This window comes from Ovis canadensis, chromosome 17 (genome assembly GCF_042477335.2).
Source record: "Ovis canadensis isolate MfBH-ARS-UI-01 breed Bighorn chromosome 17, ARS-UI_OviCan_v2, whole genome shotgun sequence".
Classification (NCBI taxonomy): Eukaryota; Metazoa; Chordata; class Mammalia; order Artiodactyla; family Bovidae; genus Ovis; species Ovis canadensis.
The window spans coordinates 78353531-78379513 of NC_091261.1; the positions used below are offsets into that span (position 1 = coordinate 78353531).

Genomic DNA, 25983 nt, shown 5'->3' on the forward strand with positions numbered 1-25983 from the left:
TGGAAACAATCCAAATGTCTATCAACAGGTAAATAAATAAACTGTTGTATAGTTAAACCATGATAAAGCAATAAAAATAAATGAATTCACTAATGCCTGAAACAACACAGATGATTGCACAGTACAGACATTATGCTGAGTGAAAGGAGACAGATACAAAAGCGTACATTAGTATGGCTCCATTGATACGAAGTCCTGGAATAGTTACAACTAATCTATGGTGATAAAATCAGATTAGGGGTCATCAGAATGGAAAAGAGCCTGACTGCAAAGAGGCAAGGGGACACTTATTGCAGTAATGGAAATGTTTGATACCCTGGACTTAACCAAGAAAAAAAAAACAGAACATAAATTGCTCAAGTCATTCTCCAGCTCCAAACCCAATATGGCTGGCTGTCCAGTCACTCTTAGGAAAACACCCAAAGTCCTTCCCATGATTCACAAGGCACTGAATGAATTAGCCTACACCCTCCAAGAAAAGGGAGAAGAGAATGGCAAACCACTTCAGTATTCTTGCCTTCAGAACCCCATGAACAGTATGAAAAGGCAAAAAGATAGGACACTGAAAGATGAACTCCCCAGGTCGGTAGGTGCACAATATGCTACCAGAGATCAGTGCAGAAATAACCACAAAAAGAATGAAGAGACAGAGCCAAAGCAAAAACAACACCCAACTGTGGATGTGACTGGTGATAGAAGTAAAGTCCGATGCTGTAAACAGCAATATCACATAGGAACCTGGAATGTTAGGTCCATGAATCAAGGCAAATTGGAAGTGGTCTGACAGGAGATGGCAAGAGTGGACATCGACACTTTAGGAATCAGTGAACTAAGATGGACTGGAATGAGTGAATTTAACTCACATGACCATTATATCTACTACTGCGGGCAAGAATCCCTTAGAAGGAATGGAGTAGCCATCATAGTCAACAAGAGTCCAAAATGCAGTACTTAGATGCAGTCTCAAAAATGACAGAATGATCTCTGTTCGTTTCCAAGGAAAACCATTCAATATCAGATTAATCCTAGTCTATGCTTCGACCAGTAATGCTGAAGAAGCTGAAATTGAATGGCTCCATGAAGACCTACAAGACCTTTTAGAATTAACACCCAAAAAAGATGTCCTTTTCTTTATAGGGGACTGGAATGCAAAAGTAGGAAGTCAAGAGATACCTGGTGTAACAGGCAAATTAGGCCTCGGAGTACAGGATGAAGCAGGGCAAAGGCTAATAGAGTTTTGCCAAGAGAACGCATTGGTCATAGCAAACACCCTCTTCCAACAACACAAAAGAAGACTCTACACATGGACATTCAGTTCAGTTCAGTTACTCAGTCGTGTCTGACTCTGCAACCGCATGAACTGCAGCACGCCAGGCCTCCCTGTCCATCACCAACTCCCGGAGTTCACTCAAACTCACGTCCATCAAGTCCGTGATGCCATCCAGCCATCTCATCCTCTGTTGTTCCCTTCTCCTCCTGCCCCCAATCCCTCCCAGCATCAGAGTCTTTTCCAATGAGTCAACTCTTCGCATGAGGTGGCCAAAGTACTAGAGTCTCAGCTTTTGCATCATTCCTTCCAAAGAACACCCACGACCAATCTCCTTTAGAATGGACTGGTTGGATCTCCTTGCAGTCCAAGGGTCTCTCAAGAGTCTTTTCCAACACCACAGTTCAAAAGCATCAATTCTTTGGTGCTCAGCTTACTTCACAGTCCAACTCTCACATCTATACATGACCACTGGAAAAACCAGAGCCTTGACTAGACAGACCTTTGTTGGCAAAGCAATGTTTCTGCTTTTTAAGACGCTATCTAGGTTGGTCATAACTTTCCTTCCAAGGAGTAAGCATCTTTTAATTTCATGGCTGCAATCACCATCTGCAGTGATTTTGGAGCCCCCCAAAATAAAGTCTGACACTGTTTCCACATCTATTTCCCATGAACTGAGGGGACCAGATGCCATGATCTTAGTTTTCTGAATGTTGAGCTTTACGCCAACTTTTCACTCTCCTCTTTCACTTTCATCAAGAGGCTTTTGAGTTCCTCTTCACTTTCTGCCATAAGGGTGGTGTCATCTGCATATCTGAGGTTATTGATATTTCTCCCAGCAATCTTGATTTCAGCTTGTGCTTCTTCCAGCCCAGCATTTCTCATGATGTACACTGCATATAAATTAAATAAGCAGGGTAACAATATACAGCCTTGACGTACTCCTTTTCCTATTTGGAACCAGTCTGTTGTTCCATGTCCAGTTCTAACTGTTGCTTCCTGACCTGCATATAGGTTTCTCAAGGGGCAGGTCAGGTGGTCTGGTATTCCCACCTCTTGAAGAATTTTCCAGTTTATTGTGATCCACACAGTCAAAGGCTTTGGCATAGTCAATTAAGCAGAAATAGATGTTTTTCTGGAACTCTCTTGCTTGGACATTACCAGATGGTCAATACCGAAATCAGATTGATTATACTCTTTGCAGCCAAAGATGGAAAAGCTCTATACAGTCAGCAAAAACAAGACTGGGAGCTGACTGCAGCTCAGATCATGAACTCCCTATTGCCAAATTCAGACTTAAATTGAAGAAACTAGGGAAAACCACTAGACCATTCAGGTATGACCTAAATCAAATCCCTTATGATTATACAGTGGAAGTGATAAATAGATACAAGGGATTAGATCTGATAGACAGAGTGCCTGAAGAACTATGGATGGAGATTCATGAAATTGTACAGGAGGCAGTGATCAAGACCATTCTCCAAAATAGCTAGATTTAGAAAAGGCAGAGGAACCAGAGATTAAATTGCCAACATCCGCTGGATCATCAAAAAGCAAGAGTTCCAGAAAAACATCTATTTCTGCTTTATTGACTACGCCAAAGCCTTTGACTGTCTGGATCACAACAAACTGTGGAAAATTCTTCGAGAGATGGGAATACCAGACCATCTGACCTGCCTCTTGAGAAACCTGTATGCAGGTCAGGAAGCAACAGTTAGAAGTGGACATGGTACAACAGACTGGTTCCAAACAGGGAAAGGAGTACTTCAAGGCTGTATATTGTCACCCTGCTTATTTAACTTATATACAGAGTACATCATGAGAAACACTGGGCTGGATGAAGCACAAGCTGGAATCAAGATTGCCGGGAGAAATATCAATAACCTCAGATATGCAGATGACACCATCCTTATGGCAGAAAGTGAAGAACTAAAAAGCGTCTTGATGAAAGTGAAAGAGGACAGTGAAAAAAGTTGGCTTAAATCTCACCATTCAGAAAATGAAGATCACAGCATCCGGTCCCATCACTTCATGGCAAACAGATGTGGAAACAGTGGAAACAGTGTCAGACTTTATTTTGGGGGGCTCCAAAATCACTGCAGATGGTGAATGCAGCCATGAAATTAAAAGATACTTGTTTCTTGGAAGAAAAGCTATGACCAACCTAGACAGCATATTAAAAAGCAGACACATTATTTTGCCAACAAAGGTCCATCTAGTCAAGGCTATGGTTTTTCCAGCAGTCATGTGTGGATGTGAGAGTTGGACTATAAAGCAAGCTGAGCACCAAAGAATTGTTGCTTTTGAACTGTGGTGTTGGAGAAGACGCTTGAGAGTCCCTTGGACTGCAAGAAGATCCAACCAGTTCATCCTAAAGGAAATCGTTCCTGAATATTCATTGGAAGGACTGATGTTGAAGCTGAAACTCCAATACTTTGGCCACCTGATGCAAAGAACTGACTCACTGGAAAAGACCCTGATGCAGGGAAAGACTGAAGGCAGGAGGAGAAGGGGACAACAGAGAATGAGATGGTTGAATAGCATCACTGACTCAATGGACATGAGTTTGAGTGAACTCCAGGAGTTGGTGATGGACAGGGGAGCCTGGCATGCTGCAGTCCATGGAGTACAAAGAGTCGGACACGACTAAGCAACTGAACTGAACTGATACCCTCCAAACCTTGTCTATCATTCAGTCCCTCACTACTACATTCCAGTCACTTTAGTCTTCTCAATATTGATTAGAAATTCCCAAATCTATTTTTAAAAATAAAATACAAGGTAAAAAAGTGCAGGAGGAAGAATCTAGTACAGTAACTAATCATAATGTATGAACTTTATTTGGATTCTAACTCAAACAAAATTCAAGAGGAAGTCATTTATAGCATTTGTGTTAGATTGGTTGCATCAATAAATTCAATGAATGACTTTCCTGAATTCTCTCCATTTTGTCCTGAATCTTTGTAGTCCCCTCCCACTCTGTCTTGCTTTGACCAATGGGATGGTAGCAAAGGTGAGGCAAGCAGAAGCTTGAAAAGCACTCATGCATCTCACCTGCTCTCTTGCACAATTCAATTTTGCTCTTGCTTTTCTGTTTTCACCATGAGAACATGCCCAAGATTGCTTACTGGAAGAAAAAACACATGGAGCAGGATCTAGTCGGCCCATTCAGCCCTAAATACGTGAACAAGCCCAACCAAAATCAACAAAAATCACCTACATTATCCATAGCTAACTACAGATACATGACTGAGTCCCTCCAAGCCCAGCTTAGAGCAGCAGAACCACTCCACAGACTCTACACTTGCTCTTTTGTCTTTGAATTTCCAAGGTTTTGTGGTTGTTTGGTATACTGCACAACTGCGACAAAAGAAAACTGATAAAGCATTTTCAGACAACTGTAAGTTCAACACTAACTTATATTAAGGAATTTATTGTTAATTTTTTTCTAGTCATTCTGGCCATATTGTTTAAAAGAGTTTTAGATACACATTGAAATATTCTTCAGTAATATGATGTCTGGAAGATAATATGAGTGTGGGGTAGGTTAGGAAGGCCTATCCTGCTCAATTCTGATTTTCCAGCCTCTACAACACATCTGGCTCATTGTAGGTACTCAAATAATAAACAAACAAACCAAACCACAGCTGACTGAACCAAGCTGCAAATGCAGAAGTCAAGGCAATGAAGACAGACTAAGCACAAGGGAGAGAAGACACACTTCTCAGGTATCCTCACAGAACCACAACCAAGAGGGCTGTTCAGTGCAGAGTACCCGTCTAGCTGACCCAATCAAACTGTCTGTCTTGAAAATGTACAAATGGTACACAGAATGAGGAGAGCCACTTATTTTAGGTTGTTAACTACTACCAGGCTGGTCTCTCCAGAACAACCCTCGATTTTCCACTGTTAGCATCAGGGTGAGAATCCCATTAGGGTGACATTCAGTACTATGCACGTGTATCCTCACAATAAATTCTCATTCAAAAGGTAATAAGTATTTCTTTTCTTTGGGACCATAAAACCTATCTAATCACAAGACAATGACAAATCTGACCTTAATATGATCTTATACTAGCCACTGCAGTTACACCTAAGAGAATTTTCATTCTAGTGAACTGCTCTGATTTACCCATATAGAAAAGAAAGAAAGTGAAGTCGCTCAGTCGTGTCCTACCCTTTGCGACCCCGTGGACTGTAACCTACCAGGCTCCTCCGTCCATGGGATTTTCCAGGCAAGAATACTGGAGTGGGTTGCCATTTCCTTCTCCAGGGGATCTTCCCGACCCAGGGATTGAACCCAGGTCTCCTGCCTTGCAGGCAAACGCTTTAACCTCTGAGCCACCAGGGAAGCAGGAAAGCTCTAATGACTTAAGTATTAGAGGTGATGAATCATATTCAATTAACAAACATTTTCAAAGGACAATAGATAACAGATGATAATCAGAACCTCAAAGCTTAAAATGAGAAGTGTGTAAATTCTCACTGATACTAACCTCAAAATAACTATCTTTGGTCTCCCTCCCCATTCTCCCCTACCCCTGTTACCCAATACCCCAGTCTCTTCATCTTCGCCCTTCTGCCACCCATTCTCAGTTTCTCTCTTCCATTCCCTTTCTTCCTCCACACTCATTTCAATTCCTTGTCTTATCCCCACTTTCTTCCCCTCCAAGCTTCCACTGAAATGAACTCATTCACATTTTTTTAATATTTATTAAATAATACACAAGAAATGAAAAGTAAAACTATAAAAATATATTGCTTTTACCTATCAGATTGAGGCTCTCCTTCCTGAGGGAGAGAAAAAGGAGAGCAGCAAGCTCACATTACAGAAGACGTGGCAAAGCCAAATGGGGGTTATCAATATGCAGATTTTACAAGTCTCCAGATGTGAACTGTCAGTCACAGTGATTACCACAGTAATCTCACAAAGGCTATATATGAGAAACAAGAGTGCTGCTACAAGCATTCATTCTAAAAGCATTTGTTTAATGGGTTGGGAAAATTTTTGCAAACATATCCAACAATTTTCTTTCTCTTGTTTTTCAGATACTTGTTTCTCTTATAACTAAGCTATACATAGATCCTAAGGTTTTATGCCAACAATCTTGCCATAAAACTAAAGTTTTACCCTTGTGACCTCACCATCAACTTTCTGGCAGTAATATCAGGTCACGGACTCTACAGAAGGAAGAAATATACACTCAGTAGAAATCTTGATATGTTCAGAAAATTAATTTGTGTTCGGCATGCTGTTTAAAAAGTCTTTCATTCTGGTTCTGTCAAATGCAGTCTGGCACATTTCTCTAACAATCTGATGACTAGTAAACCAATGTTTTATTTAGATCCTTTCTACAGTTCTTCAGGGTTTCATTTGCATACATACATAAGAGCCAAGTCAAAACTGAGGTTCTAGAGGAGGAAAAGGCATTTTATACATATTCTTTTAATGCTTCTTTATGATTTTAAGACTATTTCCTATCACAAGAGACAACAGTAAAGGAAGCAAACCAAAAACAAGAAAATGCTGTCAAGTGTTCACAGCCTCAAAAAGAGAGAAGTTACCTTGCAAATTTTCTTATTGTGTTTTTCAAAATCAATCATTTAAAAGAACAATCACCTCTGACTACATGTCAGATTCTATTTTTCAAAAGGGCTACCAAAGGAAGGAAAGCTACCACCTTCCCTGGTAGCTCAGACAGTAAAGCGTCTGCCTACAATGTGGAAGACCCAGGTTCATTCCCTGGGTTGGGAAGATCCCCTGGAGAAGGAAACGGCAACCCACTCCAATACTCTTGCCTGGAAAATCCCATGGACTGAGGAGCCTGGTAGCCTACAGTCCATGGGGTCGCAAAGGGTCGGACACGACTGAGCAACTTCACTTCACCAAAGAGACAGCTTGATCATCCTCATTCTATAAATGGATAAATGATTATTATTAAGGTTAAATGGTTTCTCCAAGGTCGCACAGCAAGCAAACAGCAGAGAAGGGATGAATGTTCGGGTTTGATTCTAAAATCCTACACCTTTAGCTACTATGCTGCTGCTGCTGCTGCTGCTGCTGCTGCTGCTAAGTCGCGTCAGTCGTGTACGACTCTGTGCAACCCCATAGAGAGCAGCCCACCAGGCTCCCCCGTCCCTGGGATTCTCCAGGCAAGAATACTGGAGTGGGTTGCCATTTCTTTCTCCAGTGCATGAAAGTGAAAAGTGAAAGTGAAGTCGCTCAGTAGTGTCCGACTCTTCGTGACCCCATGGACTGCAGCCTACCAGGCTCCTCCGTTCATGGGATTTTCCAGGCAAGAGTGCTGGAATGGGGTGCCATTGCCTTCTCCAGCTACTATGCTACTCTTACTTTATTCTCTGTTATAAATATATTCCATTACATCTATAAAATATACTCAACATAAAATCTAGCTATATCAAGACAGGTACTTTTACAAGAATGAAATGTTTCTCTTTAACTTTTATTTCTGTCACTTATCTAACAGGTGACATGCTGCAGAAATTTTGGTTGTTCATTATTAACTTTCAAAGAGAAGCAGTTATAATCTGCATTTGAGAATAACCTTAGGCTTATTGCTTAGTTTCCCATTTTGATAGATGCCTGTAATACAGAAACCATTGCTAATAATTAAACACATGGGAATATAAAACAAAAAAGGGAAGGTGAATAAAGGCAAAAAAACACTTTAGGATTATAGAACATACATAAAAGGCTGTATTTTAGTATGGAAAACACCAAGTCTGGATACTTTGTTATAATTTACAATAATCCAAATTTATTTAGATTCTGATTAGCAAAACATAGACATGTGCATGTGACAATCATTGTGGAGCCCAGCAAAGCTACAGAATGAAACCAGGTGAAAAGATGAGAATAGGAAAATTGTTGTTTAGAAGAAGGGCAAGATTTTCTAACTGCTGGGGTAGGATGACTGAATTCAACTGTTGAGACATAATTTGGATTAATTTTTTGGTGCTGTTTTCCTTCATTTCCCTAGGAAAAAAGATTATGTCACTCAGCAATAATACTTCCACTCAATTAAAGGATGGGTTTGGGCTATACCTCCAAGCTGGAAAGATTTCAGCTGTAATATAGGAGCCACAATAAGGATAAAGTAAGGAAGAGTAGGTAAAATGAGCTCTATCACACAGGCAGGCAGGCAGTCTCATGGGAAGGAAAGAGCCAAAGAATTACTATTTCTGAACTTGACAAGTGAACGTCACAGTCACAGAGACTCTACATGCACCAGCAATCTTATTCTGCTCTGTCTGTTATACTACAAATCAGGTCTGAGGAACTATTTCTAGGTGTGCTCCATGTCAATCAAGGATATTTCTTCTCCCACACAAACCAAAAACTTCTGTAGATTTTTAGTCTAATCGTTGCTTGTTCCCCCTCTCCCATTTTGCTCAGATCACAAAGCTAGTAATTGGCAGTGTTATTCACAGTACCCACAGCAGGCACTCAAAACAAACTGACCACTTTCATCATTCAGCAAACAGGCCTTTTTTTAAAAAAGCATTTTAAAAATAATTTCAAATATCTCATTTTAAAATACATTTTTTAAAATATTGAGGTGAAATTCACATAACATAAAATTAACCATTTAAAGTGAACAATTCAGTGGCCTTTAGTACATTCACAATGCTGTGCAACCACTGCTCCAAAACATTTCTGTCACTCCAAAGTGAAACTCCAATCTCATTAACCAGTTTCCCCCCACTTCCCTTCTTCCTTCAACCCCTAGAAACCTTTAGTCTGTATTCTGTCTCCATGGATTTATCTATTCTGGACATTTCACATAAAAGGAATCATGCAATATGTGACATTTTGCATCTAGCTTTTTTCACTTAGCATATGCTTTTGAGGTTCATCCATGTTGTATACATATCAGATATTAATTTTTTATGACTGAATATTTCATTGTAGGTATATACCACAATTTGTTTATCCATTCACTCATTGATAAGACATTTCCACCTATTAGCTAATATGGATAGTGCTGCTATGAACATGCGCGTACCTGTGTTTGAGTGCTTGTTTTACATTGCTTTGGGCTATATACCTAGCAATGAAATTGCAAGATCATATGGTAATTCTATGCAGCTTTCCTGGTGGCTCAGATGATAAGACTCTACCTGCAACATACGAGACCTGGGTTTGATCCCTGGGTAGAGAAAATCCCCTGGAGATGGTAATGGCTACCCACTCCAGTATTCTTACCTAGAAAAATCCATGGACAGAGGAGCCTGGTGGGCTACAGTCCATGGGGTCACAAAAAGTCACAAAAAGTCTCTAACACTTTCACTTCACTTTTCTTTTATGGTAATTCTATGTTTAACTTTCTTAAAAACTACCGAGCTGTTTACCACAGCCAAGCAAGCAATTCTGAGCACCAACCATGTACTAGATAAAGTCCCTGATCTCATGAAGTTTACATTCCAGTGAGAAAAAAATAAACAAGTTAATCACTAATGTTGTTATATTGGGCCTATTTGTAAAAATATACACATGTAAGTGTCATGTCAGATGGTGGTAAGTAGTATGAAAAAGTTATGCAGAGTAGGGTACAGAGTTATGGGAGAGTACTATTTTATATAGGGCAGTCAGAAAAACCCTCTCTGATATGTAACCAACATGAAATGAAATCATTAAATATTTTTAGAATACATCAATAGTCAGCGAAATATTATTTTTATGAAACATTATTTCTTATATTACATTTCTCCAAAGTACTTTCATCTTTTTGGCTTGAATAATGTTCCCTTTGTGATTTTTTCCTGAACGTTAATTCAGACTAGTAACTTTATATAAAGATCCTTGCTATTTATTCTGTACAACACAAAACAAATCCACCTAGTGAATTTTGTTGATCATCAGTAATGACCTGTGGCAACAAATCTACATTTCTGATACCATTACAGTTAGAGGTAATCATTAGTTGTGGAATGTAAGGACTCTGTAGTCATTTCAAACCATTAATTTCCCGTAAGACTAACCAGAAATTATGAATAACTCATATAAAGTATTAAATCCCAAATGCGGGACAAATACACTGGGCATGCAGGATCTTAGTTCCCATATGAGGTATCAAACCCACGCCCCCTGCAGTGGAAGTGCAAAGTCAACCATTTGACCACCAGTGAAGTCCCTAGACTCCATCCTTGCCTCTTCTCCTCTACTGCTACTTCTTAGTTCAAGTCATTTCCATCACTCTCTTAAACTACGCAACAAGAATCACCTCCTACCTGTTCTCCTTTCCTGATCCCCTATAAACCACACATTAGCCACAGTGATATTTCCAAGTCACTGATCAGATAATGGCACTTGCAGGCTTAAAACTCAATGTATTCTCACTGCACTTCAATAAAATCTTGCCATGTCCTACTACAAAACCTCATGACCTGGTCTCTTACCACCCTCCCTGACATCACTTCTCATTACAACTCTTCACTCTCTTGCTCCAGCACACTGCTCCTCTGGACCTCAAGTATAACAAGTTCATTTCTGTCTCAGGGTCTTTGTTTGTGGTTTTCCCCTACCAGGAAACCTTGTCCCCAAATCTTCATATAACTCATTATTAAGGTCTCAGTTTAAATATTACCTCCACAGGTTACATTTGAGACCAAATCACTAACACTCATATAATTTATTTCTTTAGAGCACTATCGCTATCTCTGTCTCCAGAGAGCTTCTATAGCACCTTGTATTATTGTAGGTGCTCAAAAAATGATTAAAATTAATGAAGGAAACTTTATTCTAAAGTGTCCAAAATATACTTAATTATATATACTTATATTTATATTTATTGAGCATTTAGTATGTCCCAGGTCTTACTCTAAATGCTTTATGGATTATTTAATTTGATAAGCCTAACAACTCCATGAGATAAAAAATATTATTCACATTTTACAGAGATGTAGGATCTAAACATAAAGAGCTTAAGTAACTTGCCCAATGTAACACAACTACTAATTAAGTAGCAGAGCTGAAATCTGAACTTAGACATTTCTCCCCAAGACAAGCATTAGTATCAGCTAATTGAGGATTCTCAGAAAAAGCCTGCCATTTTATCTGTTTGAACTCATAACTTTTCAGAGAATTTGAGGTTCTTCTAAATTTAAGTAAGCCAAAAGTTTATTTAGGTCATAGCTGTGACACAATCATTATTTCATATTAGAACAAGGTAACCTTCCAGAATAGTTTTCTCTGCTATGAGGTCCAAAGCAATGCCAGAAGGATTTTTGAGCAATGAAAAAACTGTAAGGCATAAACTTAATCCATAATCACTGGAGGGAGAAATTGGGTTTATAGCTTAGGTGGCTCAGAGGTAAAGAATCTACCTGCCAAGCAAGAGATGCGGGTTTGATCCCTGAGTTGGGAATATTCCCTGGAGAAGGAAATGGCAACTGACTCCAGTATTCTTGCCTGGAAAATCCAACGGACAGAGGAGCCTGGCCGACTACAGTCCATGGGGTCAGAGAGTCGGAAATGACTTAACAACTAAACAATAAAAGTTAAGTTTATGATTCAACATAAAATTCAATAGCATACTGAAGAAGTATAAAAATTCTTAAATATTTGGCTAATATACAAAAAGTAATATGAAATATACTACTTCACAACAGGATTTGTGAATAGTTAATATGAGGTTCCAAATAGGAAAAGGAGTACATCAAGGCTGTATATTGTCACCCTGCTTATTTAACTTATATCAGAGTACATCATGAGAAACGCTGGGCTGGAAGAAGCACAAGCTGGAATCAAGATTGCTGGGAGAAATATCAATAACCTCAGATATGCAGATGACACCATCCTTATGGCAGAAAGTACAGAGGAACTAAAAAGCCTCTTGATGAAAGTGAAAGAGGAGAGTGAAAAAGTTGGCTTAAAGCTCAGCATTCAGAAAACGAAGATCATGGCATCTGGTCCCATCACTTCATGGGAAATAGATGGGGAAACAGTGGAAACAGTGTCAGACTTTATTTTTTTGGGCTCCAAAATCACTGCAGATGGTGACTGCAGCCATGAAATTAAAAGACGCTTACTCCTTGGAAGAAAAGTTATGACCAACCTAGATAGTATATTGAAAAGCAGAGACATTACTTTGCCAACAAAGGTCCGTCTAGTCAAGGCTATGGTTTTTCCAGTGGTCATGTATGGATGTGAGAGTTGGACTGTGAAGAAGGCTGAATGCCAAAGAATTGATGCTTTTGAACTGTGGTGTTGGAGAAGACTCCTGAGAATCCCTTGGAGTGCACGGAGATCCAACCAGTCCATTCTGAAGGCGATCAGCCCTGGGTGTTCTTTGGAGGGAATGATGCTGAAGTTGAAGCTCCAGTACTTTGGCCACCACATGCAAAGAGTTGACTCACTGGAAAAGACTCTGATGCTGGGAGGGATTAGGGGCAGGAGGAGAAGGGGACGACAGAGGAGGAGATGGCTGGATGGCATCACGGACTCGATGGACGTGAGTCTGAGTGAACTCCAGGAGTTGGTGATGGACAGGGAGGCCTGGCATGCTGCGATTCATGGGGTCACAAAAAGTCAGACACAACTGAGTGACTGAACTGAACTGAATATGAGGTTATGTTTTTTCATAATATATAATTCAACTCTGTGAAGACTGATAAGCAATATCCTTTTGGCCTTGTTCTTCAAAACCTCTGCTATATTCATGACCCATCATCCTCAAAGTCTCATCAAAAGTGTGATGATTCCATAACTTCAGAATATCAAACTTCTTATAAAAACAAGCAAACCCTGTAGTTCACCATTTTTAATATTTGGAACTCCTCTGATTCTAGCCAGGAAGGCTAAGGGGTAGACAACCTCAACAGTGTTCCTGATACACAGGCCCTACATCTCACTCTACAGTTATTCTCTTCCCCTGCTCCCTAGGTCCTCTACCAAAGATCTCTGCCATGGACATTAAACTCTTGATAGACTGGGGCCGAAAAGGAAAACTCTCCATAACCCCAAGCCCAAAAGAGCCTCAAATGACAAAATTATATAGATCTGTATTGAAATAATTCAATGAAAGTATATAATAAGAGGAGTAAATAAGCAAAAGGTAAAGAGAAAACAATAGCAGACAGACCTCACAACTATTCTCTGAAATCTGAAGACTCTTCTGGGTTATCTTAGAATCCTCCAACATGATTTATGTGTCTGATCTGTCTCCTCAGCTTGACACTAAGTACAGTGAATAGCACAGCATCTGTAAATCTCCCTAATAAAAATATCCGTAAACTGCTCCCCCTAGAATGCTCCTCAAAGTCCAGTTTATTTTTACTGTCCTGTCAGTTTTCTGTCATGATATTATGACAGGGCTATTTCATTTTAAAGGTTACCATTCCTTCAACTGCCAGATATCAGCTATCACAGGAGCAAATAAAGGAACAGTATTTCTGTAATCTACATAGAGTCAACATTTTTTAAAAGGTAGTGAGTGAGTGAAATGATCCAACAATTCTAAAACCCAGTCTGATGAGAAAATAAGAAAAGACTACCAAGTCTGAGGAAAAATAGAATTCTTCCATTGGTAAACTAGTACCATATCAGGACTGAATGAAGCCTTTTCATTACATTTTTAGTTATATGGAAGTCAATATCATACATATATTAAAGAATAATCTGAAAACCAGAATAATTTATAACAGTGAAAACCAGAATAATTTATAACAGTGAAAACCAGAATAATTTATAACAGTGACTTTAACACTGCCTTTATTTAATTTTCATATTAAAATATAAACTGCTGTCTGAACACGACGTATCTGCTTAATTCCTAATTAACTTCACTTCCATCCTTTCTTTCCCATAGCTTTTCTCATTTGGTCAGCTTTAAAAATACTCATGCCAATTCCCCAAGTCTCACCAGCATGATTAAAAAAAATTTATACAATATTAGTATGGGAGATGATTGATAATCTTATTTTTTTCAAACTGATTTCTTGCTGGGTCTGTGGGGTAGGAACAATGTTAAAAGTTATTTAAAAGCTGATTTTCTGAAATCCTACCTTTTCAGATGAATATCAAAAAAGAAAATGAGCATTTAGTCATTCTACCTTTAAAATGAGAAGCCCATACTGTGAAAATAGAGGAAAATATATTCAAAGAGACTGAGTAACACACTGCTCAAGCCATTTCCTGAAAAGAAATTACATTTGTGATTGTTAAATTATAGAAAGCAACTTTCTGTTCTTCAAAAACCACTAAAATATGACTCCAAAATTGTAAGTATTATTTTTTAAATATAAAGATGCTAAGAGCAAAATCACATTATTAATAAATTTAAGTAATGAGCTGTTATACTAGAAGACAACTGTGGTAAGATATACACAAAATACTAACTCATCTTGCCAAAAAAGAAAGACAAAGAGTAATAAAGACAAGTATAAAAGAAAATTGATTAAATCACCTTGAAAAGAGGGGCTGATGCTTTTGAAATTCTTTACTATGGAATTTTCTTCCTATGGAATATTGTACAAATGTCTTTGTCTTGTCTAACGTGCACTAAAATTACAAATACACACACCAAGGAAAATTGCTTTTACTTATCAGGTTTAAAGAAACAAGGAAGCCTTGGAAAAATAGATATTTCCAGGAAAGAAAAGTAAAGCAGGAAAGTGAAGGTATAATAAAAGGACTATAATCAGAGATATGGGAGGAAGACAAACTGCATTAATTAATTTTCTTTAAGAAATGAGACTAGCTGCACACTGAGATGAATTGTCTCATTTGCCAAGTGTCCCAAGTGGCAAAGTCAAACAAATAACTCTGTAATTCTTCATTAGTATTTCATCAAGTTTAACCATTTGCAGACTGCCAAAGGTGGGGGTTGGGGAAATCCTTCAAATCTTATGAGAATCACAACTAATCAACTTTTTACATGGATTTTTCAATATCTTCCTTTGTTGAAGTAACCAAGTACCAAATGGAAATGGGTTAAAAACAAAGCAAAAGCAAATAAGATAAATACCAGGAAGGGTCTGCTCTTCATGGGAGGCCAGGGTGGACCGAGCCTTTCAAATCCTTCAGAACTGGGTTTAAATTCTAACTTTTTCACTTCCTAGTTAAATGACTGTCTCATTTACTTAATCTCCCCAGTCTCAATTTTCAAAAATATACTAAATGAAGGATATATCAGCACTGCAGGAATGTTGTGAAATTAAAGATGACTGTGATTTAAATATCACAAAGCATCTAGCACTTTCCTTAATAAACGTTAATTTCTCTAATAAAGTATACAAGTCAGGTAAATATTTAAACATTGAGATATACTGTTAAATGATCAAGTTTTTAAGTACTGTGTGATGTTCTGAAGACAAACAACTCTCACTCTAACATTTAGTTGAGAAATTTAATCTTCAATTTTTATGTATTTTCATACAGAGATAAAACTCATGGAAAGATTTGTTATAAAAGAGTCGGACACAACTGAGCAACTTCACTTCACTTCCTTAGACATAAGCTTCCCCCCATCCCAAGCCCCACTACAATAAAGTTTTAAACCTAAGCCTAGCTTTTACTAACACAGGGACATTTTTTTTCCAAAATGAAAATAGCTTTATCATTTTTATCATTAAAAAATAATTGTCCTGATTATTTAAAACTAGATATTATAAAAATACCATAAAGAATAAATTTTTGAAATCTTAACACCTAGAAATAAGTGATTAAGATTCTGACCATTAAATAAACACATACACACATCCCCATCCTAGACCTCTTTCTCTGTATAAATATACGTATGTTGTGACTGTTTGTTGTTTAGTCGCTAACTCATGTCCGACTCTTTTGCAACGTCATGGACTGTAGCCCATCAGGCTTCTCATCCATGGGATTTCCCAGGCAAGAATACTGGAGTGGGTTGCCATTTCCATCTCCAGGGGATCATCCCGACCAAGGGATTGAACCCCGTCTCCTGTACAGGCAGGCAGACTCTCTATCATTAAGCCACTAGGGAAGCCCATAAATGTACATATAAGTTTGAATAACTCCTGGATGTCTGTTTTTCTTTGCTTTTCACCACACCACACCACTTGCGGGCTTCCCTGGTGGCTCAGATGGTAAAGAATCTGCCTGCAACGTGGGAGACCTGGCTTCGATCCCTGGGTTGGGAAGTTCCCCTGGAGGAGGGCATGGCAATCCACTCTGATATTCTTGCCTGGAGAATCCCATGGACAGAGAGGAGCCTGGCGGGCTACAGTCCATGGAGTCGCAAAAAGTCAGACACAACTGAGCAACTAACCACAGCACACAGCACACCACTTGCAGGATCTTACCTCCCCAACCAGGGATCAAACTGGGGCCCCCTGCAATGGAAGCAGAAAGTCTTAACCACTGGACTGCCAGGGAATTCCCTGGATTTCTTATTAAAAGTACAAAATCATAAGAATAACACCAAAAATATAAAAAAATTTCCACAATCCCAACACCTTAAATCATGTTTTTGTCACATCCATTTCTAAGGCTTGCCCATACAAATAAGTAACTGACATAATCATAAAAGAAAATTTTATATTATCTCTATATCCATTGTAAGCATGTTCTATGTTGCTCCATGAAAAAAATTAATACAATAAATGAGATACTTTGTCATAAGAACTAGTATCAAAATATCCTTCCTGATCATGATTTATAAAGCCAATTCCTCATTCTCAGAAATGACTAGCTTTAACAAGCATACCTACTTTCATTTTTAAGGTTTTTATACTTTGTTGCTATGGAGATTAAACATAATGGGATGTGAAAACTCTTGGTAAACCTGGATTATATTAATGTAACATATTACTATTATCAATGGAATATAGTATGTTATGAATGAACATTACCAAGTATATGTGCTGTTTCTCAATATTCTTAAGAATGACTTTTCTAGGTCTTTTTGGTTCCACAGCAAATAAGACTCTTTCTCTATCCTACAATTATATCAGTATATATTATGAAAAAATAATTTTATTATCAAAAACAAATTTTCATGTACTTCTGGGTTTGCAAGCAAGTAATGGAAAACTCTAAGAGAGAGAAAGGAAGGAGTTGAAATAGAATAGGGAGCACAGAGGAACTAAACCTGGATGAACAGAATGAGAATTTCCCACCTCAAAATTCAGCCTAGACTTTTTTTTTTTTAAGATTCTCTTGTTTTGGACCATTTTAAATGTCTTTATTATTTGTCACGACATTGCTTCTGATTTATGTTTTGGTTTATTGGCCATTATGTTTTGATTTATGTTTTGGTTTATTATCCCACAAAGCATGTGGGATATTAGCTCCTAGACCAGGGATCAAACCTGCATCCTCTACATTGGAAAGCAAAGTCTTAACCACTGGACAACCAGGGAAGTCCCCAGCCCAGACTCTTGAATTATGCTAAACTGGTCCCAGGTCCATAGAACTGTTGGCATCAGACAGAAATAAATGCTAACTTTCCCTGAAATAAATAATCCCCAATTTAGGCCCTTAGGATTCTCACAGATTAAGTTCAAATATGCACTAAAAGTTAGTTTTTAAAAATCACTGAACCATTCAGGGAACTAAGCCACCATGAATGAGAATAAAAACAACATGCAAATTTAAACTTCCAAGTTTTTTTTTTTTCTAAAAGAAAGTTATAATTTATCAATACATTAAAAGACATTGATGCTTCCACAAGGTCAGAATTTAAATGTTTTATTTCTGTGCCCTATGATGCAAACTACTGTACAAGTATCCTCACTGCAGATGCCAGCAGGGTTATGCCCAAAATCCTTCAAGCTTTGCTTCAGCAGTATGTGAACTGAAAAATTCCAGATGTCCAAGCTGGGCTTAGAAATGGTAGAAGACCAGAGATCAAATTGCCACCATCCGTTGGATCATAAAGAAAGCAAGGGAATTCCAGAAAAACATCTGCTTCATCGACTATAGCAAAGCCTTTGACTCTGTGGATCACAATAAACTGTGTAAAATTCAAGAGCTAGGTACACCAAACTACCTTTCCTGTCTCAGGAGAAACCTGTATTCAGGTCAAGAAGCAACTGTTAGAATTGGACGCAGAACAATGGACCGGTTCAAAACTGGGAAAGGAGTATGTCAAAGCTGTATATTATCACCCTGCTAATTTAACTTCAATGCAGAGTACTTCACGTGAAATCTCAGGCTGGATGAATCACAAGCTGGAATCAAGATTGCCAGGAGAAACAGCAACAACCTCAGATATGCAGATGATACCACTCTAGTGGCAGAAAGCCAAGAGGAACTAAAGAACCTCTTGATGAGGGTGGAAGAGGAGAGTGAAAAAGCTGCCTTGAAACTCAACATTCAAAAAACTAAGATCATGGCATCCAGTCCCATCACTTCATGGCAAACAGATGGGGGAAAAGTGGAAACAGTGACAGATTTTATTTTCTTGAGCTCCAAAATCACTGCAGATGGTGATTGCAGCCATGAAATTAAAACAGGCTTGCTCCTTGGAAGAAAAGCTGTGACAGTATATTAAAAAGCAGAGACACCACTTTGCCAACAAAAGTTCTTACAGACAAAGCTATGGCTTTTCCAGTAGTCATGTATGGATATGAGAGTTGGACCATAAAGAAGGCTGGGCACCAAAGAATTGACGCTTCTGAACTGTGGTGCCGGAGAAGACTCGAGAGTCCCTTGGACAGCAAGGGGATCAAACCAGTCAATCCTAAGGGAAATCAACCCTGAATATCCACTTAAGGACTGATACTGAAGCCATCTGATGTGAAGAGCCAACTCACTGAAAAAGACCCTGAAGCTGAAAGATTAAGGACAGGAGGGAAAAAGGGTGACAGAGATGGTTGGATGGCATCACTGACTTAATAGACATGAGTTTGAACAAACTCCAGAAGAGAGTGAAGGACAGGGAAGCCTGGCATGCTGCAGTCCATGAGTTCACAAAGAATCAGACAAGACTTAGTGACTGAACAACAACGATACAACCATAATTAGCAAAGATGTGAAGAATACATTTCTCCAAAATCTCACTAAGCTTGATTTTAAAATAGTCATTAAATTTTTTTTAAGTCATCTTTTTTTGTTCTTAACTGTTTCGGCAGGGATCAAGGGAAACAACAATGCCTTGGTTTTCTGGTTATTGTTGTTTTGTTTTTAGTAACGAAGTCTGTATTATGGTGTGGTTAGTAAAGAAATGCTAAATTACAGCACAGCAACACAATCTCCAATCACTGAGGCTTTAAGTCAGCAGGGTTTTTTTCCTGCTCTCCCTGCATGTCCACTGCTCTGCTCTTTACAGTCCTCACACAGAAATACAAGCTGCAAGAGCTTCTACTGTGTGGAACAAGACAGATCACAAGACAGAAGTAAACACGGCATATGGCAAATTGTGAGCTGATCTTGTGACATTTACTTGGTCAGAGCAAGTTGTATGACTGTATCTAAGTTCAAGGGGTAGGGAAGTAAGTACCAGCCTACCATGTGCCTAGAATGAGGAGAACCAGGATTACTGATGACTAGCCCTAAGCAACACCACATACAGTTATTTTAACTCTTCAAATGGCATCTACATTAGCAACATAAATTAAAAAATGCTGAGCTGGATGCAATTGAAAGTTTATGTAATAAATTCCACTGCTCACTTTTAATGGAGAACCACAAGATGGCCTCAGAGAAATGTGGGTTTGACAACAGCTTCAGGCATTCATTGTTTCAAGACACTAGACTCCCTTATAAATTGAGTAAACCAAGCAGTTATCCAGGGCTCTACTCCTCCAACTAATTTAACTCTCTAATTTAATGTTTCTCTAATCAGAGGAGAAAATTGTTGACGTACCACAACAGACAGAAGTCAAATAAAAATCACCATTATATGCTGTGTACTTAAAAGAAATATCTCTGATATCACTAGCAATGCCTTTTTACCTAAAATATAGGTCAATCATACAATAGTTTAACCTGCTTTTAGTCAAGACTTGTTTCTTTTTTTAAGGCATGGGCAATAAAGCTATCAAACTATAAACTTAAGAATAATCTATAAATTCTCAGCCTTGTCATTTCTTCCTGTCCCCCTTGCCTTTATCTCTTTATCTCTCTTTTTCTCCTCATTGAAGGTAAGTGATAAAAGATATTTTTAACAGTTTCCCTTAAAATGAGCATTACTTTGGTTTAAGAAAATATCCTACTCTGTAGGTACTTTGAAGAGGGTAAAGTGAGGACAGTCAAACTGTTGCTCATAAGAAGTTAATGGGTGGCTTCTAGTTAAAGATAATAGATTATATATAAGTAGTTAGCACCAAAAAAAATGACTAAAACTAAAAGGAAAGAGCTTATCATAAATCTGCAAGGAGGAAAAAAAAAAAAACAACAACAACAAAAAACCCAACCTAGAACAGAAAGAAAAAAAGAGCAACAAAATTTTGGAAGCTGTGAAGTCAACGAACTAGTTCTAACAGACTAAGCGGATCTAAGACAGTGAAGCCAACAGTACTGAAATAACAAATTTATAACAATGAATCTCTCAAGACTCAGGAAGCAATAACACCAAGTACTTCTCGAAAAAAAAAAAAAACTGGTAAAAATTGATCTAAAAATAGAAGGACTGGTAAAAATATATATATATGTTTAAGAATATAGACTGTGGTCCCTAAATATCACATCTCCAAAAAGAACAGAATTCCCTAGAAAATGGCTGATTCCATCTCTTATGCAGAAAAGATTAAAAAAAAAAAAAAAAAAAAAAGACTGTGCTCAAAACATTTTGTCATTCCAAAAGGTAAGATAGCTTTCAAAGATCACTGGAGCCATGTCAAAACACACAGCAGTCAACTTGAAGAGGCTTCAAGGACCAGAGACTGGATACTGACAAGGATAATAATGACAACACACTGACACCCATCAAGTCCATTTAGTCCAAGGGTTCATTATGATGCTTTAGGAAAAAATTCACTGATCTCCTTTGCAAGACATGAAGAAATCAATTTATAAGTGTGAAAATAGGAAAATAAGAGAAAGAAACATTCATCTTGCTTTTCTATAGGAACCACATTACAGGTAATCAAACAGCTATTTAAGTGGAAGACTGCTTTATAGAAGTTTTCTAGCTAATAAATACAGATGGAATGATATTATTCAGGGTATCTTCATTTTGCAACCCCAAATTAATTTAAGGATCTAGGCAATGATCATCAGTGGCTGCTAACAACACAAAAAGAGAAACAAGGTATTAATACCTCATGACAGAAGTATGCAACACTTGTGAGGTAATCTCCCCACCCTCCAAAACTGCAGTAGTGAGTCTGACAAAGCGTCTAAATCCAACTTTCAGTTTCTGGAAACAGAAGAGAACCGTAACACGTAAAAACACCACAAGGATGCAATCAGCAAAGTCCAGGCTGAAAAACTGCATGACAACTGACTCTGTTTCTTCAACAAGTATCTTCAAAGAGAAAGGAAAACAAGAAAGCAAGAGAGAGACTGAGGGCAAGAGCATATATAAGATAAAAAAAGAGAGAGAGAGAGAGAGGGAAGGGGAGGGGAAGAGAGAGGGAGGTTAAGAGACTTAAGAGCAATACATGGATATTAATTTAGATCTTGAGTCAAACAAACACACTGTGGGGGGGATACAGGAGCCATTATTGAAACAATGAGGGAAATGTGAAAATTAAACTATCTGTGAAGAGAAATTACTGTTTGTTATATTTAGGTATGATGATGGTATTGTGATTATGCTCCTTGTTTTTTAAAAATGTCTTTTTCCTTTAGAGATACATTTAGAAATATTTATGAATTAAATAATTATGTGCAGAGCTGCTTCAAAATAACATAAAAATGGACGTAAGTTAGTAACTACACATGCAAAGTGTCATTTCTCTTCTTGTACATGCTTGAGATTTTCATAATGAAAAGTTTAAAAAGCAATTAGATAATCCCCACCCAGATACTTTATTTTCAAACTATGTCCAGTAGAAGATGGCACAGATTTACCTTCTGGAGGGGATTCCCTGGTGTTTCAGATGGTAAAGAATCTGCTTGCAATGCGGGAGACCCAGGTTTGAGCCCTGGGTTGGGAATATCCCCTGGATAAGGGAATGGCAAACCACTCCAATATTCCTATCTGGAGAACGTCATGGACAGAGGAGCCTGGTGGGCTACAGTCCATGGGATCGTAAAGAATCAAACACTACTGAGCAACTAACACTTTCACTTCATCCTCTGGAGAGGTTAAAACACTGGGTCTCTGATGTAAAGGACATCAGGAACACTTAAGTGTAGGATACTGCATGAAATGAGATTTACTTGCAAGTTTACATGATGAATGTTGAGATTCTTCTCTAACCTCCTTCTCCTACTGGACTTCAACAGCACTGGCAATCAGAAAAATATCCCTTTGGGCCAGAAATTGAAACAGTCTTCATTACAGAATCTCACATGCCCAAGAAAAGAGACCTAAAGAGACTGACATCAGTTCCTCCCAAGGAAACAGCCCAGCCACTCACCCTGTGGAGATGACTTGGAAGAAACAAAGCGAAGAATAAAATTTCAAAACTACCCTTTGAGAGATGAAGAAATATTGCATTTATGAAATAAGAATAGAATGCCAAAAAAAGACTAAAGTTATTAAAACTAAGAGAGAAGAGAAAAAACCAAACAGAAGGATTTGATGATAAAATTTAAGAAATACTGGAGAAAACAAATTAAGGAACAAGAGAGATGGAAAATGACAGAGAAAAATATCAGAAGATTAGCTAATGAGATTTGATATCCAAATAAAAGTAGTTCAAGAAAATGAGAACAGAGAAAACCAAAAAAATGAAATCATTAACAAAATCACTCAAGGAAATTCCCCCAAATTAAAGTAAATACATCAGTTCAATTCAGTTCAGTCGCTCAGTTGTGTCCAATTCTTTGCGACCCCATGGACTGCAGCACGCCAGGCTTCCCTGTCCATCGCAAACTCCCAGAGCTTACTCAAACTCGTGTCCATCGAGTCAGTGATGACATTCAACCATCTCCTCCTCTGTTGTCCCCTTCTCCTCCTGCCTTCAATCTTCCTCAGCATCAGGGTCTTTCCCAATGCGTCAGTTCTTTGCATCAGGTAGCCAAAGTATTGAGTTTCAGCTTCAGCATCAGTCCTTCCAACGAATATTCAGGACCGATTTCCTTTAGGATGGACTGGTTGGATCTTCTTGCAGTCCAAGGGACTCTCAAGAGTCTTCTCCACATCACAGTTCAAAGCATCAATTTTTCGGCACTCAGCTTTTCTTTATAGTCCAACTCTCACACAGGCTTTTAGATTAGGAGTTATCCATCAAGTGCCCGGCATTGTTGATGAAAACAAATCCTCCCTAGACAACAATGAGGAGAGATGGTTGAATGGCATCACTGATACGGTGGACATGAGTTTGAGTAAGCTCTGGGAGTTGGTGATGGACAGGGAAGCCTGGCGTGCTGCAGTCCATGGGGTCACCTTAAAGAGTTGGACACAACTGAGCGACTGAACTGAATTGAACTGATGTATTTACTTTAATTTGGGGAAATTTCCTTGAGTGATTTTGTTAATGATTTCATTTTTATGGTTTTCTCTGTTCTCATTTTCTTGAACTACTTTTATTCGGATATCAAATCTCATTAGCTAATCTTCTGATATTTTTCTCTGTCATTTTCCATCTCTCTTGTTCCTTAACCTTCCTAACTAAGAAAGTTTCCATATAAACAAGCAAGTTTTTAAATTTCAACAAAAAGAAAAGAGGACAATGGCTAAAAATCAATTTCTTCAACATTTAGAGGGTAAAATAATTTGCAACCTAGAATACTATAACCAAACTATTCCTCTCCTGTGAGAGTAAAGACATTTTCAGCAACGCATGCCACTCAAGCATGTTTCACTTCTCAGAAAACAGCTCATGCATGTGTGCCTCCAAAATAATGACAGGAAGATGACATGGGATCCAAAAAATAATGAATCAAATATAAGAGGCTAGAAGTCTTCTTTGGCTGATTACAAATGATTATCAAAATAAAATAGCTGTAGAGCAACTAGATCAAACTGGAGCAGATCAAAAGGCTCTAGAGAGACTTCTTCAAACATATGAAACTGTTAGAATGTCTCATGTGTCTAAACAAATTAACATGGTTCACACAACCAAGGAGATTGGAGGGGGATTTAATTCATAATATATACTTATTATCTCCAATTTTCTCTTCCCATCATTTCTTAAGCCCATACCAAACAGGTGTTTCACCACCATCACGCCACTGAAATCTGCTTCTGTCAAGGTAATTAGTAAGCTCCACGTTGCTGAATTCAATAGCCAATCTTAAATCCTTATATTAACTTGGTTTATTAGCGAATCAGGACAAAGAAAAAATCAAAAGGGAAATCAAAAAAAATATCTTGAAACAAAAGAAAATGGAAACACAACATACCAAACCTATGGGATGCTGCAAAGCAGTCTAGGAGGGAAATTAAAGCAAAATATATCTACATTAAGAAAAAAAAGGTATCAAATAAACAACCTAGCTTTACACCTCAAGGAACTAGAAAAAGAACAAAGTAAGCCCAAAGTTAGCAGAAAGAAGGGGAAACACATACACAAACACACATCTGTACATGTGTATATATGTACATACATAGAGAGTACAGCAGAAAGACAACATGGATGAACTGTGAGGGCATCATGCTAAGTGAAATAAGCCAGACAAACAGAAATACTACAGGGTATCACTTACATATATGTGGAATGGGGGAGGGGGAGTGAAACTCAAAGTAACAGTAAAAAAGTGGTTGGCCGGGCTGGGTGAAATAGGGAGAAGTTAGTAAAAGGATATAAACTTTCAACTATAAGATGAATGAGGTCTGAAGAGCTAAGGTAAAATATACTGACTATAGTCAAAACTGTACTATATAATCAAAATTTGCTAAAAGAGTAGAATTAGAGTGTTTTTACCAAAAATAGATAAATATGTGAGGTGATGGATATATTAACTAAGTGGGAAGAGTTCTTTCACAGTGTACACATATGTCAAATCATCACATGTACACTTTAAATATCCTACAATTTTTTTCAATTTTATCTTGATGAAGCTGAGAAAGTAATAACATACCTTTATTCTAATACCTTTCGAAATACAATACAAATAGTATGTACTGAATAAATACTTGTTCAATTGATGTGTTAATGTGTAAACCCTTTGGAGAGCCTATAAAAAAAAGCGAGAGAAGTCTCCAAGAAGGAACCCTCACCACCTAAACCTAAGACTACCATGAGCTGTCTGCCATCCGTAGCAAGTGCTTAATATCATCCATTTGCATGTTCTGCTGTTAGAATTTCACTGTCAGTGTGTTTAAGACATTTAATTATGTCCATATGGCCTTATCAAACTTCCTCACAAAGTAGGAAGAATTCAAAACTGATGTCAGATACATGTAATGAAGTTAAAGTAGGTCAGCTGTGTCCAACTCTTTGCGACCCCATGGACCGTACAGTCCATGGAATTCTCCAGGCCAGAATACTGGAGTGGGTAGCCGTTCCCTTCTCCAGGGGATCTTCCCAATCCAGGGATCGAACCCAGGTCTCCCGCACTGCAAGCAGATTCTTTACCAGCTGAGCCACAAGGGAAGCGTGATACATGTAATAACCTTTCAAAAATATTTTTCTTATAGAATGATCCATTATTATTACACACAAAAAATGGTTATCAAATGGTAACAGCAAAAAAGTATAATGTAAGTCCAATTTATGCTTAATAT

At 38.1% G+C, this 25983-nt stretch overlaps 1 protein-coding gene across 2 annotated transcripts in view; it reads right to left on the reverse strand.

Annotated features, from left to right (window-relative positions):
- The window catches only part of TTC28 (tetratricopeptide repeat domain 28), a 565861-nt gene that overhangs the window by 437390 nt on the left and 102488 nt on the right, over window positions 1-25983 (reverse strand). The window lies entirely within an intron of this gene.